The 19,303-nt window shown below is 32.2% G+C and overlaps 1 long non-coding RNA gene across 1 annotated transcript; it reads left to right on the top strand.

Annotated features, from left to right (window-relative positions):
- The first annotated feature begins 5,933 nt into the window (after positions 1 to 5,933).
- On the top strand, positions 5,934 to 18,094 carry LOC127730242 (uncharacterized). Its single transcript, XR_007995005.1, has 7 exons — positions 5,934 to 6,354; positions 7,703 to 7,804; positions 9,095 to 9,191; positions 11,096 to 11,130; positions 16,107 to 16,179; positions 16,704 to 16,821; positions 17,956 to 18,094. It is a non-coding gene; the product is annotated as an uncharacterized LOC127730242 (long non-coding RNA).
- The last annotated feature ends 1,209 nt before the right edge of the window (positions 18,095 to 19,303 follow it).

The raw sequence follows: 19,303 nt of genomic DNA on the forward strand, positions 1-19,303 counted from the left end.
TATCTGATGGTATAAGGACTAGTGATGGAATTGCGATGAGTCCATGTATTACTTTATAGAACATGATTAGTCTGGTTTTGAGGCGACGCTCAGTTAGTGAGGGCCATTGTAGTTCGTTTAACATGGATGTAACACTACTGGTGTTGTGGTAGTTGTTACATACATAACGGGCCGCACGCCTCTGTACCATTTCTAGCTTATTTTTATATTCTGCTGTGTGCGGATCCCATAAACTACAGGCATAAACAAGTTTTGGTCTCACTATGGATTGTTATGCACGAGATTTGATATTGGTGTTTGATACTTTTAAGTTTCTCCTCAGAAAGCCAAGAGATTTATTTGCATTTGATATGATGTTGTCGTAGTGATTGTTCCATTTAAGTTAGACTGTAAGGTTACGCCGAGATATTTTGCTGATGTTACTGGTTCTAAAATATGGTTATGCAGAATGTAATCGTGTTTGAATGGTTTCTTTTTCTGTGTGATGGTTAAAATTGTGCATTTTCCTGGATGGAAGGCCATGAGCCAATCAGCCTCCCATTTAGCTGCTGCATTAAGATCTGTTTGTAGTTTTATGCAGTCTTGTTGACATGTAATTTCTCTGTATATAATGCTATCATCAGCGAAGAGTCGTAATTTGCTGTGTTCAAGATATTCTGGAAAATCATTAATGTAAATTAAAAAGAGTATAGGCCCAAGGACAGTTCCTTGGGGTACGCCTGATGTAACTGGTGCTGTATTTGATGTTATTCCATCTATAACCACTGTTTGTGTACGGTCTGATAAGAAAGCCTGAATCCATTTTAGAGTGTTATCTTGAATGCCATAGAATTTTAGTTTGTAGAGTAGACGTTTGTGGGGTACTTTATCGAAGGCTTTGGCAAAATCCATAATAATGAGGTCTGTTTGTATATTTTTGCTGTTGTTGTTATGAAGTTCTTGTATAAATTGAATGAGTTGTGATTCACATGATCTCGATTTTCGGAAACCATGTTGGAGATCGTAGAGTATGTTATTTGCCTCCAAATAGTTCATGATGTTACTTGTCACAATATGCTCCATCAATTTACAACAAATACAAGTGAGTGAAATTGGTCTATAGTTTTCAGCCTTGTATCGTTCGCCCTTTTTAAATGCTGGCGCAACAATTGCATGTTTCCAGTCTTTTGGTGTTTTTCCTGATTTCAGAGATTTGGTAAATATGGTGTTAAGGATAGGTGCAATTTGTACTTTTAGTTCTTTTAAAACCCGTCCACTGATATTATCTGGACCACTTGCTTTATGTGGATTTAGTTTATGTAACAATTTTTCGACACCTGGTGTTGTGATTTTTATTTCTGGCATTTTTGTGTATGGGCTTGGACCCTTATCAGGAATATTAGTTGGTGGTTCGTTAGTAAATACTGAAATTGTTGATTAAGAATGTCTGCTTTTTCAGTAGTGTCTGTTACAAGTATGCCTTCTTTTTTCAGAGGCGCAATTCCTGTATTATCATTTCTAGTGCTTTTGATGAACTGAAATAGCTTTTTTGGTTTTGTGTTTGTGGACTGATGTTGGTCCGGTTCATTGATTGGTAAATCACAAATAATTTGTTCTATGTAGTTCCAGTATGCCTTCCTTTGCTCTTTTTGGACTGTTTGTTTTAGTTTCTTGTATTTCGAAGGGTTTTCATTTCTGTTTTTATAACACTTATTTTTCTTGTTAATGAGTTTCCTTAGGTTGTTGTTTATCCAAGGTAGTCTATGCTTGTATGTGAGCATTTTGTGAGGTACATTTGACTCTATTGATTTGAGAAGATCGTTTTTGAAGGTGTTCCATAGTGTATCTGCATCACTCAAGTCATACAAGTTATTGATGGTGTTAAGTGTTGTAGTAAGGTCATTTTTAATGATGTTCCAGTTTGCCTCTTTGTATTTAAGTATTTTTCTTGGTGTTTCTCTTACTCTTTTAAGCCAGGTGTCCATTTCTACATAGACTATATCGTGATCTGCTGAGCCAATCGGTGGTAGTGTGTTAAGTTTATTGATGCTAGTTGGATTGTTTACTAGAATGAGATCTAATATTCTATCTTTACGTGTTGGCTTGTCTGTGGCTTGGTGCAAGTGGTGATTTGATATTATGTCTAGTAAAAGCTGATGTTGTTTAGCATCTGGTTTGCCTAAGATGAATGTTGGTATTGACCAGTCTATTTGTCCAAGATTAAAGTCCCCTCCTAACCATATATTTGTGGTTGTTGTATTATCTAGTCTATTCAAGGAGATGTTAAGTTGTTCCAAAGATGTACCTTTATCTGATGGGGGTCTATAGTAGCTACCAACACAGATCTTTTTTGTGCCAGAGATGTTTATTTCTGCCCATACTATCTCACAATCTGTTTTAAGTTCTACAATTTCAGAACTAATAAACTCTTTGGTGATAGCTATTAAAACACCACCATGGCTTTGGTTTTTGTTGTTTGTTGGTCTATCATTTCTGTATACATTGTACAGGTTGCTTGGAAAAAAGTCAGTTGATGGTATTGACTTGTCTAGCCATGTTTCTGTACCTATGATAATGTCTGGTTTACATGAATTGATTATTTCTAATAGATCAGGTTTTTTATTGCAAAGTGATTGGAAATTTATGTTGATTACTCTTATTGGTTTTCTTACTTTGGATTTTTGCTTTTTCTGTTGTGAACCCTTGTTGTTTTTATGTACCGGTAAATCTATAGGTGATGATGTTGCATTTGGTACACCTGGGCTGCTTAAGTCTGAACATTTACTGAGATCAGAATACTGATTTTCTGTATCGATTGAGTATGTGGAGTTAAATAATGATGTTGAAAAATTTGGCATACCACATTGTAAGCACTCCCACGAGATGTTGCTTGCATCCATAAATTTGTAAATATTTGAGTGTATACCTTGACAGTTAATATGGAACCAGGTATCACAGCTGTCGCAACATACCGCTTTATGTTTTCAGGTAACTGCTTTGTTACAAGTATCGCATGGCCATCTTGGCCCTGGGTTTGTTTCAGTATCGAAGGCATTTGCAAGTAGAATTATGAATAAATATTTATTTACTGGTCTGCATTTGTTTACTTTTAATTTCAGGCTCCCTAAGTTTGTTATTGAGCTGTGTGTTTTCTGATCATGTGTGTGTTCATGCTCCTCTTTTTCAAAGATGGTTTTGAAGTTTGCATGATGGCATATGAGCAATATTAAGGAGGTGATCAGTAAAATATGTTAAATTTTTAATATATACCTTTGTTCACTTTATCTTCGTCTCTTCGGCTACCAAAGAGCACAGGAAATTGAAATAAGTTTTATAACATTTGTTGGTAGAGACTAGAAAAGAAAGATTCACCAATTTTTGCGTTAATAAAGGAGCATAACTCACGAACGGTCAAAGTGAAGCCACTCAAATTCGAATAAATTGATCTGTGTTCTGTGAAAAAAATAATTGTGTGCAAATAAAGTAAGAAAATGGAAACCAATTTCTGTACAGACAGACATATGTATGGATGGACATCATGACAACAGTAAAAGTTAATGCCCCTTCGACTAGCAGTGGGGCATAACAAAAAAGTTATGATTATATTATTCATTCTGTCTTGGGATTCAGTAAATTTTCCAGATATTTTTTTTAACTTCAATCTACTTATATAGTTTGATTGGTGATTCATTCAGTGGTAAAATAATAAAAAAATCACACCAGATACATCATCTAATACAAGAATAGATTGTCACTAAATACTTGTGGCAAACTATTTTTTATTTAGACCAGATACATTATCCAATACGAAAATAGATTGTCACTAAATACTTAGCTCTGTAGAGAAGAGATATAACGTGACAGCAAGGTATTTGTCACTATACAAATCCTTGGTGACAGTACCCAAATTGCACATATCAACAAAAACAGCTTTGGAAAATTACAAGTTTTCTTTAAGAATAAACACTTAGTATTTTTATGATTTGACATTACACACGTCTTTTAACATAGCTGAATATACTTAAATATACACAAAACGTTCACAGTTAATATCAACAGATGAAGCTTTCACTGGAAAAAGTAAATCTACGGAATCGTCGTCATGCGATGTTCTCAATAAGTCATCATTTCTTATTAAATGAATAGCAAGCATGGACTAATGTCAAATTGTTCTAAATATTTGAAGAAATGGAACAAAACATCTAGCTGTTATTCAATTCTTAAGGATGTGAATTTAAGCATGGCCAGCTGGCCGATGCAATTTGGGTACTCCTCTTATAAATGGAATCCTGGATCGTTTGGAGGTCGGTTCATACTCATTTTTCTATGATTCAATATGGATTCAAAATTAAATTGGTGTAACTATAATAAACAAGTATACATCTACAAAATAAACACAGATTGGAAACTTTTGTCTGCATCGTAAAAAAACGTACGTGAAAATAAATGTCTTCTCTAATGAATAATACACTTTCAGGTCTTTAGTGTAACCCCACTCTGGTTTTACATACAGTGCTGTTTGCAACGCCGTATCCTTCAATTTCATTAAAAACATAAACTTGAACGGTGTATAAAATGCTTTCAAAAGTGAGAAAACAACATAAACGCAAACGCGTATAGAGATTTTATTTTAAAAACTGATTGATAAAAGTGTAAGCAAATTCAGTTCTAGAATTAACAAATAAAATTTGTTCGGTGTAGAAAAAAAACCTTTACCGGGATTGCGGCTTGCCAAACTGAAAACACCATCATACTGAAGTGCAGGTGTGCCTAGGCTATATTGGCAGAAAATATAAAGATACAGATACATGGACCTGCTAAGGCACAAATTCATTAGAGAAGACGTTTATTTTCACCTACGTTTTTTTACGATGCAGACAAAAGTTTCCAATCTGTGTTTATTTTGTAGATGTATACTTGTTTATTATAGTTACACCAATTTAATTTTGAATCCATATTGAATCATAGAAAAATGAGTATGAACCGACCTCCAAACGATCCAGGATTCCATTTATATGAGGAGTACCCAAATTGCATCGGCCAGCTGGCCATGCTTAAATTCACATCCTTAAGAATTGAATAACAGCTAGATGTTTTGTTCCATTTCTTCAAATATTTAGAACAATTTGACATTAGTCCATGCTTGCTATTCATTTAATAAGAAATGATGACTTTTTGAGAACATCGCATGACGACGATTCCGTAGATTTACCTTTTCCAGTGAAAGCTTCATCTGTTGATATTAACTGTGAACGTTTTGTGTATATTTAAGTATATTCAGCTATGTTAAAAGACGTGTGTAATGTCAAATCATAAAAATACTAAGTGTTTATTCTTAAAGAAAACTTGTAAGATTTCAACAGCTGTTTTTGTTGATATGTGCAATTTGGGTACTGTCACCAAGGATTTGTATAGTGACAAATACCTTGCTGTCACGTTATATCTCTTCTCTACAGAGCTAAGTATTTAGTGACAATCTATTTTCGTATTGGATAATGTATCTGGTCTAAATAAAAAATAGTTTGCCACAAGTATTTAGTGACAATCTATTCTTGTATTAGATGATGTATCTGGTGTGATTTTTTTATTATTTTACCACTGAATGAATCACCAATCAAACTATATAAGTAGATTGAAGTTAAAAAAAATATCTGGAAAATTTACTGAATCCCAAGACAGAATGAATAATATAATTATAACTTTTTTGTTATGCCCCACTGCTAGTCGAAGGGGCATTAACTTTTACTGTTGTCATGATGTCCATCCATACATATGTCTGTCTGTACAGAAATTGGTTTCCATTTTCTTACTTTATTTGCACACAATTATTTTTTTCACAGAACACAGATCAATTTATTCGAATTTGAGTGGCTTCACTTTGACCGTTCGTGAGTTATGCTCCTTTATTAACGCAAAGATTGGTGAATCTTTCTTTTCTAGTCTCTACCAACAAATGTTATAAAACTTATACACTACTTATTACCACAAAACACAGATCAAGTTTGAATTTTACTCCCGTCACTGTAACCGTTCTTGAGTTACATGTATTTATGCTCCTTTATTATAAAATGGAAAAAATTGCCAAATCTTTGGTGGATCCGACAAACTTTTGTATACAGATTTTATTTATTTAGATATGATTTACAAACTTCAGAAAAGGTTGAGAAGCATTTCAATTCTAGGGCATTCCAACCTGAAGCAAGTTGTACCAATGGAATTGATGGAAGCCCCCATTAGAACACTGTGCATAACTGTGGTTGCAACTTCACCATCTGATACAGCATCTAGTTCATCAAAGATGACCTAAGCTGAAGTGGTGAGACTTCCTCTGCATGCAACAGGTCATACCAAACTAAAACCACGTTTGATAATAAGGTATGAAAATAATGTCTAATATTGTAAGAATGAATGGAACATATGCCAGAGGAATGTCTGTCACTTTTTGTTTTTATACACCCTACAAACAAAGTTTTGGGAGATACATAAACAAAAATATTATGTTTCTCCTATTTCTTAAGAATTATATATATATAAACAGTCACATATATAAACGGTCGTGTCGTCTGATTTTTTAAACAGAATTTTCAGATTTACTTTACATTTAATAAACAAAGCATACATGTAGCTGTACCCGAACTTAGTTATACACTGCATGAGAAAGGGTCCCGGTATTTTGATCGCAGGATTTGAAAAAGTTATGCGATACTTATTTATAATAGTCTATATGTTGGAAAGTCGTGCACGCTTAAAATTCTTTCATGAGAGTGACACATTGTTCATTTTCTAAAATAAAACAGGATATACTGTAGATACAAGACAAAATGTATACTGTACTGAACAAATCAAGCGTAAGAAAATAAATCATGTAGACAAATGAAATATACTTGGAAATTGCCCTAACAAATATTGCCTCTACAGCTGCCCCAAAGAGCCCACTCTTAACGAAATTTGCAGAAAGGGTCTTTTACATATATATGTACTATAGTTTAGTTACTATCTCCCTTTACGTTTAATATGACGGTGCTGGCTATGAAATTTAATAATAATTAAACTACAAGCCATCCGCTGTACTGTGGATTCACTTATTTTCGTGGGTACCAATTTTCGTGGATTGCGGAAAACTTGCCTTTTCGTGGATATTTGATTTTGTGGTTTTGCAAAAGTCTTCATAAACCCTTATTGAAAATATGTAATTCGTTGAACATTGAATTTCGTGGTTTACATGTACCCACGAAATCCACGGAAATTGGTATCCAACGAATAATAATGAATCCACAGTATTTCAAAAGGCTATCTGTTTCTTCAGAAAATAACCATACTTTGTGTAGAGATAACATTTTTGTAACACGTGACTGAACAACATAAAGAATGAACAATACTGTTATACAATTCTATAAGGAATCATCATTCAAAAATGTTAAAGAGGTACACCAAAAAATTAAAAAAGTTCTCCCCGTTTTCAAGCAACTCGACTTTTAACTTAATTGCAATAAAGATTTATAATAAATATAAAAATAGTAGTGCTGGATGGGGGATTTCCTTGTGTGAGTTGACTCAAAGTGTTAGTTTATTCAGGTTACACACGTTTTATATTTGTAAATGCAGTTTTTATGTGAAGTGTACATATCACAAAAATAAAAGCTAATATTTTAAAAAATATCATATTTTTTGTTATCATGCTTATTGGTTAATAAAGTTATTTTTTTTTTAATTTTGATTACAGTGTATGGAAATGAAGAAATCAATTGGAGTCCCTACATTTAAAAGGAGGAGTGTGTCTTCAGTTGAGATTGGTAGAAAAAAAGAAAAAAACAGTTAGGACTCAGTTAGCATATTATTTTGAATAGTATGACTACAAATGGCCATTTATAATTTATATTATATATATATAGTCATTAATAATATTATACCATAAATGATGGCCCGGAGAACATAGCAAAACATCAGATAGTATTTTGTACATTTAATGTTTTTTTTTATTTGGCTGATAAATCCAACATTGACATGAATGAAATCAAAATTTTCTTTTCGTTTTATACCAGCTGCATGCATGATAAATGTTATATACATTTTCCAAAATAAAATGTTTATAAAATCTATGATGGAAAATAAATGCTGTATTTTTTATTCATAAATATCAAATGTTAAATAATTAATCCAAAAAAAATAAAACTTAAAATTCTTAATTCTTAATTTAGTCTCACAGATGAAGAAGATGCACTTATGAAACAGGGTTGGTCATTGTTGCATTACTCTTTATTTGTTTATCTTTTGTTTTGCTCCACTATGCATTATTTTATTTGTTAACAATTTTACAAATGGCCTCTCCAGAAAAAAATACAAAGCTGTTTGAGTTGGAACTACATATTTATTTTAAGATACCTACATAAGGATGATAATTATTTTGCCATTTAACCTTAAAATGTGTATTTCTGAACCCCTTTGTACTTTTTCCTGGTAAATCTCTTACAAGAATGCATGCTGTTATTGTTTTGAACGTCTAGAAATATGGCCCTATTACACATGATACATCTTCTTTCCAGAGGAATTAAATGATATTTAGATAAGATAGATATGCAAGTTACATGTAAAAAGTAAATTAACAAAAATACCGAACTCCGAGGAAAATTCAAAATGTAAAGTCCGTTATCAAATGGCAAAATCAAAAGCTCAAATACATGAAGCGAATCAGAAAACAACTGTTATATTCCTGACTTGGTACAGGCGTTTTTTATGAAGGAAATTTTTTAGTAAAACCGTATTTAAAGATTAATAAGATCGTTAGAAACAAGGCAATTGACCTAATCATCATGCACGAAAGTAACTGCATGGTATTATGCTTTGGTCACTATAATGCATGGAGAGATTATGAATTGTGTCTATTTGATACAGCACTGATACAAAAAAAAAACTAAAAAGAGTTAATGAATGGCCATTGATATAATTTTGAAGTGGACTAGCTCACTTTAATACACATGAGCTGAAAAAAATTAAAATCTACCAATAAAATTACTTAATGATTGTACAACTACTGAAATCCCTTTACTTTTAGTTTAAGACTGTTTAATTTTTTAGTTACTTTCATTTCATATTTAATATTGTGCATTTTTAATAGATACAGGGTAAAGACGAGTGATCTAGTGTTTGGGGTCACCGAGGATGTGGCTGTTGTCCTACCAAACAAAGCTTAACTGGAACATAGTTTTTATCAGGTATTGTTGTATATATGTAAGACTCCAGATCGATGCCCAGTCTCTAATCGACGTCCATTCCTCAAATCGACGTCCAAATCTGACGTCACAATAAAATAACATTCCAAATCGACGGCCAATTTTATGTCGCTCTTAAATCGACGTCTTTTTTGTTGTTCTCAAATCCACGTCCACGTTAAACGACGTCCGTTTTATTGACGTGTCGCAGTGAAATCTCATCCTTATCAAAGGTGGGATGAACCTATAACTCAAAAAAGTTGTTGAAAAATATAACCAAATTATAATACTTTTCAACAATTTGCCGTACGTTTTTATTCTTTCTATTGTTTGAGTCTGTATAGATGTACTGCCCTCTAGATGTCTTTTGATTATCTTTGTCTTTGGGTTGTTGTCTTATTGTTGTACAATGTATACCCACATTTATTTGTTTATATGAACAAGAAAAGAAAACGACAACGTACGTCGTTTTTGTGATTCATAACATCACATTGGACGTCAATTAGAGGGTTAAAATACTGGACACTGATTTTAGAACGTGACGTCAAATTTGGACGTCGATTTGAGGAACGGACGTCGATTAGAGACCGGACTTCAATCTGAGTCTTACATATATTTAATGACTTGTGCTATAGATATATATAAATATATATATTGAACTGCATAAATATCAGATATCTGCATTTCCATCCATTAATAGTGTTACTTCAAAACCAAAAGACAAAATCATATAAAGAATATATTTGGACTACATTACAATGTATCTTGAATGCATTTATTTAACTATGTAATATAAACTTCAAGTTTGATAATATTAAAATGTTCTTCAGCATCAATTATCATAGTTTGCTCATAAACTATTGTCTTAATGCTGAAAAATCTGATTTATAGTAATAGATTGTTTTAACTTAATATAGACTCACATAAAAAAGCAACTGCTTGAACCCATATCAATGCATCCTACGAAGAAAATGCCTATGGTGAAGAAAGAAGAAAATGTACACATTTTATTTATTTTAAACATTTCTGCCCAATTGATAATGCAAAGCATTACATATTAAAGTATGTTAATTTTTTAGTTCATTCTTTGTATATATTTCCACTTTCACTGAAGCCATCGTAGTAGGAAACTTTTTTGTGTTCAGAGATATGGGATATATGTAATAGTTGATCATTTAATTAAATTCATGGTGATTATTATTGCAAAGCACCTTTAATTGTCCTGTTTGTCCAGTGATGTGCTTAAAAGAAGACTTTTTGATAGATCATGTTATTTTGGCCATACTGAAAAAATAAAAAAAGGTTTGATTGATAATGTCATATATTACATGAAACTACTGCCTTCATTCAAACACTGGGCATCTTCCCAAAACAAAAATGAAAACATTTGATAGACTAGCGATTCAAAGAGCTCAAGGACTCAAGGACGTTGAACAGAAAAACAACTCATAACCAATAACTATCACGTAAGAAAATGCTTGTAAATATGTAAAAAGCGTGTATAAGCTTGTATTACACAATTGAATAGGTAACTATTGATACATGTACTTTTTATCATATAACCAATTGGAATGTTACACCATCATTTCCCAGTCAATCATATTCATGTAATTTTTTATTCACTCCTTGCAGTGTAATGCAAGAAATATCTCTTAATGTGAGAAATAGACAACATGCTATAAACATGAGAAAATAGATTTAATTTTCTAAGGCTTGACACATTTATAAAATAATCAACATAGAATGAAGAATGGAAACGGGTAATGTGTTAAAGAGACAACAACCCAACCAAAGAGTAGAAAACAGCCCAAGGCCACCAATGGGTCTTTAATTTGCACTATTATATGATTGTTATAAGCAAAATATAAATAAGAATTTATGTTCTTATGCCTTCATTTATTTTGTAGGCAGAATTCAGACAGACAGATATTCGTCATTTCAGGTTAGTTATATACATTCAGAATACATCACACCATTTGACAATATGGTAAATTACTTAAAGGATGTTTTCTACTCAGTTTCAAAATATCAAGCTTTTCCTAACACTGGTAAATATTGATAGGAGAGTAATAAACTCACTCACTCACTCGCTCACAACTAAAAGAGCTAAAATACTTAAAGGACTGTGTTTTTTGTGCTTGTTTTTGAGATATAAGCTATTGAAAATTTGGGGGGGGAAATTCTCTCTTGAATTTTGATATCTTTATAATTGACAAATCTTACTTCACAAACACTATTACAAAATGCTAGGATGCTAAAATTACAAGAATTTGATAAGATTTTTACAAATGGCTTCTCTCCGGCATAATAAAGATTTATGAAAAGAAAAATGAGTGTAAGTATCAAAAATAATTTTTGGTCTTCAAATGGACAGAACTAGAGGAATTCCAAAATCTGACAATAATTTAAAAACCTGACTAGCAAACATCTTTAATTAATATGGATTTAATTCTGCTGTATGGTATTATTTATATTTGAACTTATGGAAGATTTATATACACCAAAATACAGGTGTTCAAATTGGTGTTGGTCTGAGGTCCATGACCTTCCATTTACTGGTTTGGACCTTCCCACCGGTAGTTAGTTACACCCTATGTACTTTCATATATTTGCAGTTCAAATGAATTACAAAAACATATTGAGCAAAAATATGAAAATTTAGTATTAAAATGATCTTAATATATGCAACTATACTGAAAGGGAACTTATGTGGTTACTTACATTCTTTACCCTCGTGACGGGTCTTCGTACAAGATACCAGGAAACTGGAGAATATATTATTAGAACATAACTAGTAAACAGAATGAGTCTGTTTGGTTTTTTATGAATTGAATTATCAAAAAAAATTGGCTCTTCAAAAAATAATGGAGGACCTTTAAGTATCATTAGTCGAAGGTCAGGCTGGACCTTCCTTTGCCTAAAGTGAATTTGAACCCATGGATTAAAAGGACATACAGGTATCAACAAGCATTTGATTCTTTTTTTATGCCCGCCGTAGCAGAGGGGTCATTAAGTTTTACCCTTGTCCGTCGGTACGTCCCAAAGTTAATTGGCTTCTGTTCTCTAACTTTAGTTTGCCTCAACCAAATGGTTCACTTTTACCGTTCTTCAGTTATGTCCCTTTATAACTTTATATGATGTGCAAGCGGGGGCATCATCTGTGTCCCATGGACACATTCCCCATTTATTTTTAAATACATCATATATGTAGTGTGAGTGGTCAATTTCAATATAATTTACTTTTTTAATTGGATTTTCGAAGGAAATATCAGTTATTAAAATGGTGATGTATGGCGGGCGGCTGGGCGGATCTACGCACGGCTGCCAAACAGTGTCAGCACAATAACATGAAAACACTTTAACAAATTTTTTTCAAATTTAAATATGTTGTTTCCTGGGACTTAATGAAGGTCTAGTTCAATTTTCAAGATATTAGTTTATCTCCTTTGTGAGTTATCGCCATTTTTTAATATCCAAAAGTGGAATTTTTAAATATTTTACTCTTGTTATCTTTTTTATGACTAAGCATAATGTCTTATCTCACAATAAAAATTGGAGTGACAGATTTATTTGAAAATTATCTATTTCCTAAGTGGTAATGATTATAAGCTATATTATTAGACATTTTGAAGTTAATTACATTATTAATTATTAATTAGATCTGGGTTATATGATGATGAACTTATATCTTAGCATATAATATCATTGGAGTGACAGATTTATTTGAAAATTTTCTGTTTCCTGATAAGATCTGTAGGACTGTATATATAAAGTTTGAAATTTACTAGTTAAGGACAGTATAAATGAAATTTGAAATTTACTGTTCATTATTAGACATTTTGTAGATAATTAAGTCTCCCTAAACCATATATATTCTTACCCCCACCCCCTTTCAATTTGAGAATGTGCTTTTATTTTGTAAACGGTTGAGATCCCCACCCCTAAACCATATATATTCTTGTATGGGACAATAAAACAAATCAAATGAAATATTTAGAGAGTCCCTGGGTTCACCCCCACCCCCCTACTTTTTGAAAACTTGTAAACAGTCAAGATCCCAACCCTGAAACCATATATATTCTTGTATGTGACAACAAAACAAATCAAATAAAATAAAAGGTGAGTCCCCTGGGGTCACCCCCACCCCCTCCTGTTTGAGAACTTGTAATCGGTTGAGATCCTCACCCCTAAACCATATATATTCTTGTACGGGACAATAACACAAATCAAATGAAATATAGGGGAAGTCCATTGGGGTCACCCCCCACCCCTTCTTTTTGAAAACTTGTAAACAGTCAAAATCCCCACCCCTAAAACCATATATATTGTTGTATGGGACAATAAAACAAATCTAATGAAATAAAAGGCAAGTCCCCTGGGTCACCCCACCCCATCCTGTTTAAGAACTTGTAAATCGAAGAGATCCCCACCCCTAAACCATATATATTCTTGAATGGGACAATAAAACAAATCAAATGATATATAGGGGAAGTCCATGGGGGTCACCCCCATCCCCCTTCTTTTTGATAACTTGTAAACAGTCGAGATCCCCACCCCTTAACCATATATATTCTTGAATGGGACAATAAAACAAATCAAATGAAATTGAGGGGGAGTCCCCTGGGGTCACCCCCACCCCCCTTTTTTTGGAAAACTTGTAAATGGTCAAAATCTCCACCCCGAAACCATATATATTCTTGTATGGGAAATCAAACAAATCAAATAAAATACAAGGCGAGTCCCCTGGGGTCACCCCCACCCCCTCCTGTTTAAGAACTTGTAAACGGTCGAAATCCCCACCCCTAAACCATATATATTCTTGTATGGGACAATAACACAAATCAAATGAAATATAGGGGAAGTCCATGGGGGTCACCCCCACCCCCTTTCTTTTTGAAAACTTGTAAACGGTCAAGATCCACACCCTGAAACTATATATATTCTTGTATGGGACAATAAAACAAATCAAATAAAAAAGAAAAGGCGAGTCCCCTGGGGTCACCCCCACCCCCTCCTGTTTGAGAACTTGTAAACAGTCGAGATCCACACCCATAAACCATATATATTCTTGTATGCAATAAAACAAATCAAATGAAATATAGGGGAAGTCCATGGGGGTCACCCCCACCCCCCTTCTTTTTGATAACTTGTAAACGGTCTAGATCCCCACCCCTAAACCATATATATTCTTGAATGGGATAATAAAACAAATCAAATGAAATTGAGGGGGAGTCCCCTGGGGTCACCCCCACCCCCTTTTTTTTTTAAACTTGTAAATGGTCAAAATCTCCACCCCGAAACCATATATTCTTGTATGGGACAATCAAACAAATCAAATGAAATACAAGGCGAGTCCCCTGGGGTCACCCCCACTGCCTCCTGTTTAAGAACTTGTAAACAGTCAAGATTCCTACCCCTAAACCATATATATTCTTGTACAGGACAAAAAAAAATCATATGAAATAAAGGAAGAGTCCCCTTTTGAGAACTTGTAAACGGTCGAGATCTCCACCCCTAAACCATATAAATTCCTGTTCGTAATTTCAAGAAGATTTGAATGACATACAGGGTCAATCCATAGGAGTCACTAACGCATATCATAAACCAATTTGTACTGGACATTGCCCAATGTCAAGCGACAATGGGAATGACGAATTATTGGAGCTTTGTTTGGGAGATTTCGTAACAGCATTCTGTTACAATTATTTCTTGTTACTGATAAGTTTTATAGATTTTGAAATGACATTGTATTAATGATAAATAAAATTTTGGATTTTTTTCTTCTTTTCTTTGATAAATTGTTTGTAGAATTTTGTGGCAAGTTTGTTTGTTATTCTGTAAAAACTAATTTTCTGAATGCTATATGTATTTTTTTTTTTGATGAAGTAAACTCCTTTAAAAACTAAGCTTATATTGTCTATTAATAAACATATATTTAGATTTCTGATTTTGGGCCCAGTTTTCAAGTTGGTCCAAATTGAGGTCCAAAATTAAACTGTTTGATTTCAACATAAATTGAATATATATAGGGTTCTTTGAAATGCTTAATCTAAACCTGTATTTCTTTTCATTATTAATAAGATAATACCACATTGAGGTCCAAAGGGTCCTAAATTACACTTTTGATTAATTTCATCAAAAATTTAATTCTTTGGTTCTTTGATATGCTGATTCTAGCAATGTTTGAGTGTTAAATCATATCTAGTTTTAGAGAACTTAGTCATCACTGGTTGTTATTATTATATTGATTATAATTTGAAAAATTGCATCATATCTTATTTTAGAGAACTATTTATCCAGTTTGAGTTATTTCCCTTTGCACAGAAAATATTATGGATAAAATTAACCTGTGTTTCATTTCAACATAAATTAAATATATATAGGGTTCTTTCAAATGCTGAATCTAAACCTGTATTTAAATATTAGATTTTTGGGCCCAGTTTTCAAGTTGGTCCAAATCATGGTCCAAAATTAAACTTTGTTTTATTCAACAAAAAAATTATTTATGGGGTTCTTTGAAATGCTGAATCTAACCATGTATTGAGAGATTTTGGATTGTGGGCTCCTTTATCAAATTGGTCCACATTGAGATGCAAAGGTTCTTAAATTAAGCTTTGTCTGATTTCATCAAAAATTGAATTCTTGGGGTTCTTTGATATGCTGATTCTAATATGTACTTAGATTTTTGATATTGGACCATAATAGGTATTTAAATGTCCAATTTCAAGTATTTCAGTTCTTAACCACATTCATTTTGTGTCACAAACCTATGCTGTGTCAAATATTCAATCACAATCCAAATTCAGAGCTGTTTTAAGCTTAAATGTAGTGTCCATACTTGCTCAACTGTTTAGGGTTCAACCTCTGCAGGAAAATCCGGTTTGCTGTCACTCTGACAGCCTCTTGTCTTTTTATTAGATACCAAATAAAGAAAATGCTGTTGAGGAACAGGGGAGTTTCTGTGATTAGAATGATACACAAAGAGCATTTGGTAGTGTATAATAGATGATATTTTTTTTAATTGGATACAGTAAATAACAATATTTTTGTATACATTATTGTCACCATTTTCAATCTGACAACAGACTTGAATTTTAAATTAAGTTTAAAGAGGTATTACATGTATTTACATTTGCACAAAAAAATATGTTGATAGGTTTGATTTCTATCAAGAAAAATGCTATTTCTGCACATACTGCCTCTTTAAAAGTCTTACTTTTGAATAGAATTTATGTATAAATATATAAAAAAATCTTAAACATGGTGATTTGTGTTTGTAAAAAGTTCTTTTTATATTATATAAATTATTGCAGTTAATCATTCACTATTAATGTACTTTTAACATGTTTAAGCAATCTTTAGTTGTTGAAATTGTATTTTTTCAAGATTTTTACCGTTTTTCATTTTAATTTTATCAATCAAGTTAAAGAGTGTGTATATAATGCAACTGAAAACTCTTTATCTCTGTTCTGTATCTAATAATATAAATATATATCTATGTGTATATTGTTTCAGAGTGTGATGAAGTTGAGAGTAGTATTTTAACCAAAAGAACATCTGCCTTAACAACAGTGAAGGTTTTAGCGAGCAGGTGCTATTTGGTGATGTTGAAAGAAATCCAGGACCTACAATGGTATCAATCACCCCAAAAAAATGTTATGTTTGAGACTGAAATTTATTTAGGATGATTTGATCTGAAAAAAATACTTTTAATTTGAGACATATAAACTTAACTCATTCATGTCATTGGCACTCATACCACAACTTCTTATATCTATTAACAACTTCATTAAAACCCATTTAATAATTCAGGCGTATTGGATAATGTTTCAATTCATCTTTACCATAATTTTCATGGAAATTTTATGTTTTATTGACCAATGGAAAATCTGGTTAGTACTCTGGTGAAGTAAGGCAGACTGGACATGCTGCTACAAACAGTTTCCATGGGATTAATTTAACATTTGATCAATTCAGAAATGGAATAATTTAAAGACCTGAACAAAAAATCAACTTTTACTGTCTTCTAAAATTATTTTTTTTTAATTTTTTTTCCCCTTTAATTTCAAAATAAGAAGAGACCTTACTGGTACAGTTTTAATTTTCCAGATCCAAAATCAAAAAAATATAATGAAATAATTCTGATATAATTGTTACACTGTACTGTATGCTAAATCTATTGAAGATTATTGTTTAAAACCTCCTGCCATGATATAATCTTGTACTTTATCCATCTTATTATACATCCCACAAAGTTTTTGAGGTGAATAAATAATAGGAATCACCCTGTCTGTCTATCTGCCCATAAAAACAAAACAAATTGTCCTATCAAATCAATGTAATTATCTTGCTGCCCTTGATTTTAATAGTTTTTTTTTTTTTTTTTCTAAAAAATTTAAATACGCTTAATCACACTTAATTTTTGATAGTTTAATCTACCTTTCAAGCTAAAGATGTTCCAGTCGTATAATGAATTATACTTGGTAAAATATTTTTAAACCAAAAAAGGGTATTTTTTGTAACATGTCCAAACTGGAAGATCAGAAACAAGACACCATTCCAAATATATCATAGGAAAAGCCAGTCATCTTGTGGAAATGTGATGACTGAACGTGCGAGTGCTGAACAGCCAGTCAAGGTCGTTAAACACTTCCAGTAGAAATGTGATCAAAACAGTTCAAACTTTTTTTTTTCATTTAGAATGAATGTTTATTTCAATAATTGAACCAGATTTTGTGAATTTTACATGAAAGCGATTTTATTTTAGGTTTATCAAGACAAATCTTAGTGCTTGCCATACAAGTGTCAAAGAGTGAAGGGCAAGAACAATTTTAAAGAACAGAGAAGACTTGTTTTATTGCACTTAGTTTTGAGTTTTTGTTTTATATTTTACCACTATGATAGAGTATTATGTAACATTCAGGAAATGTATTGTTCTGATATATCTGTTTTATAATTTCTCCTTTTCATTTGTCCATTTATGGGACGTATTATGGTATATCGTTGACCGTCTGTCTGTCTGTCCGTCCGCCCGTCCATCGTCAACATGTCGGACATTAACTCTAAAACGCTTTAACCAATATGCATGAAACTTTAGTGAATTGTTTATATGTATTCACGTGAGCTCCCTTTCATTTTTTATAAATTTCAGATTTACCGTTTCCGAGTTTTGTGGGTTTTATTCATTAAAAAAGGAGGGATTTTCCAGTTTTTGGACAATAACTCAAAAACAATTTCACCAATTTGCAAGAAACTTTGGTGAATTGTTTGTTTCTATCGACATGAGCTCCCTTTTGATTTTTATAAATTTTAGACTAGATGTTTCCGATTTATGGGGTTTTACTCATTACAAAAAGGGGGATTTTCAAGTTGTCAGACAATAACTCAAAAATGCTTTCAGCATTTTTTATGAAACTTTGGTAAATTGTTTATATCTATTGTTGTAAGCTCCCTTTTGATTTTTATAAATTTTTAGATTTTACGTTTCCGAGTTATAAGATTTTATTCATAAAAAAGGGGTGATTTTCAAGTTTTTGGACAATATCCTTAAAGTGCTTAGGGCAGTTTTCATTAAACTATGATGACTGATTTATATCTATTAAGATAACCACCCTTTATTTTTTTTTATAAATTTCTGATATAACATTGATAAGTTATTGTTTGTTTATAGTCTGACAACAGATTTACTATTTAGTATTGTGCAACAGCACAGTGTATTGCACAACAGCAAGAAATCTTTAATTGAATATAAATTCAATTCATATAACCAATTTCAAGTTCTTTACTACAATGATTCAGAAACCTATAATATGTCAAATATTTAATTACAATCCAAATTCAGACCTGTATCAAGATTGAATATTGTGTCCATTTTTGCCCCAACTGTTCAGGGTTGGACCTCTGCAGGCGTATCCAGCTGTGCTCAGCGAAGCAGTTTATTAGATATGTTTTAGATGTTTTTTTATACCTTTTCCTACTTGAGTACCATTGACAACTATTTAAAGTTTTTAGTAAGGTTACTTTCTTCAATTTGTTTATTTCATAATATTAAGATGTCATTCTTGAATACCTTGTAGGTATAAACTGTGTTTTTTTCTTCTTGATATGTGTAGTAT

Source organism: Mytilus californianus, unplaced genomic scaffold, assembly GCF_021869535.1.
Source record: "Mytilus californianus isolate M0D057914Y unplaced genomic scaffold, xbMytCali1.0.p SCAF_1, whole genome shotgun sequence".
NCBI lineage: Eukaryota > Metazoa > Mollusca > Bivalvia > Mytilida > Mytilidae > Mytilus > Mytilus californianus.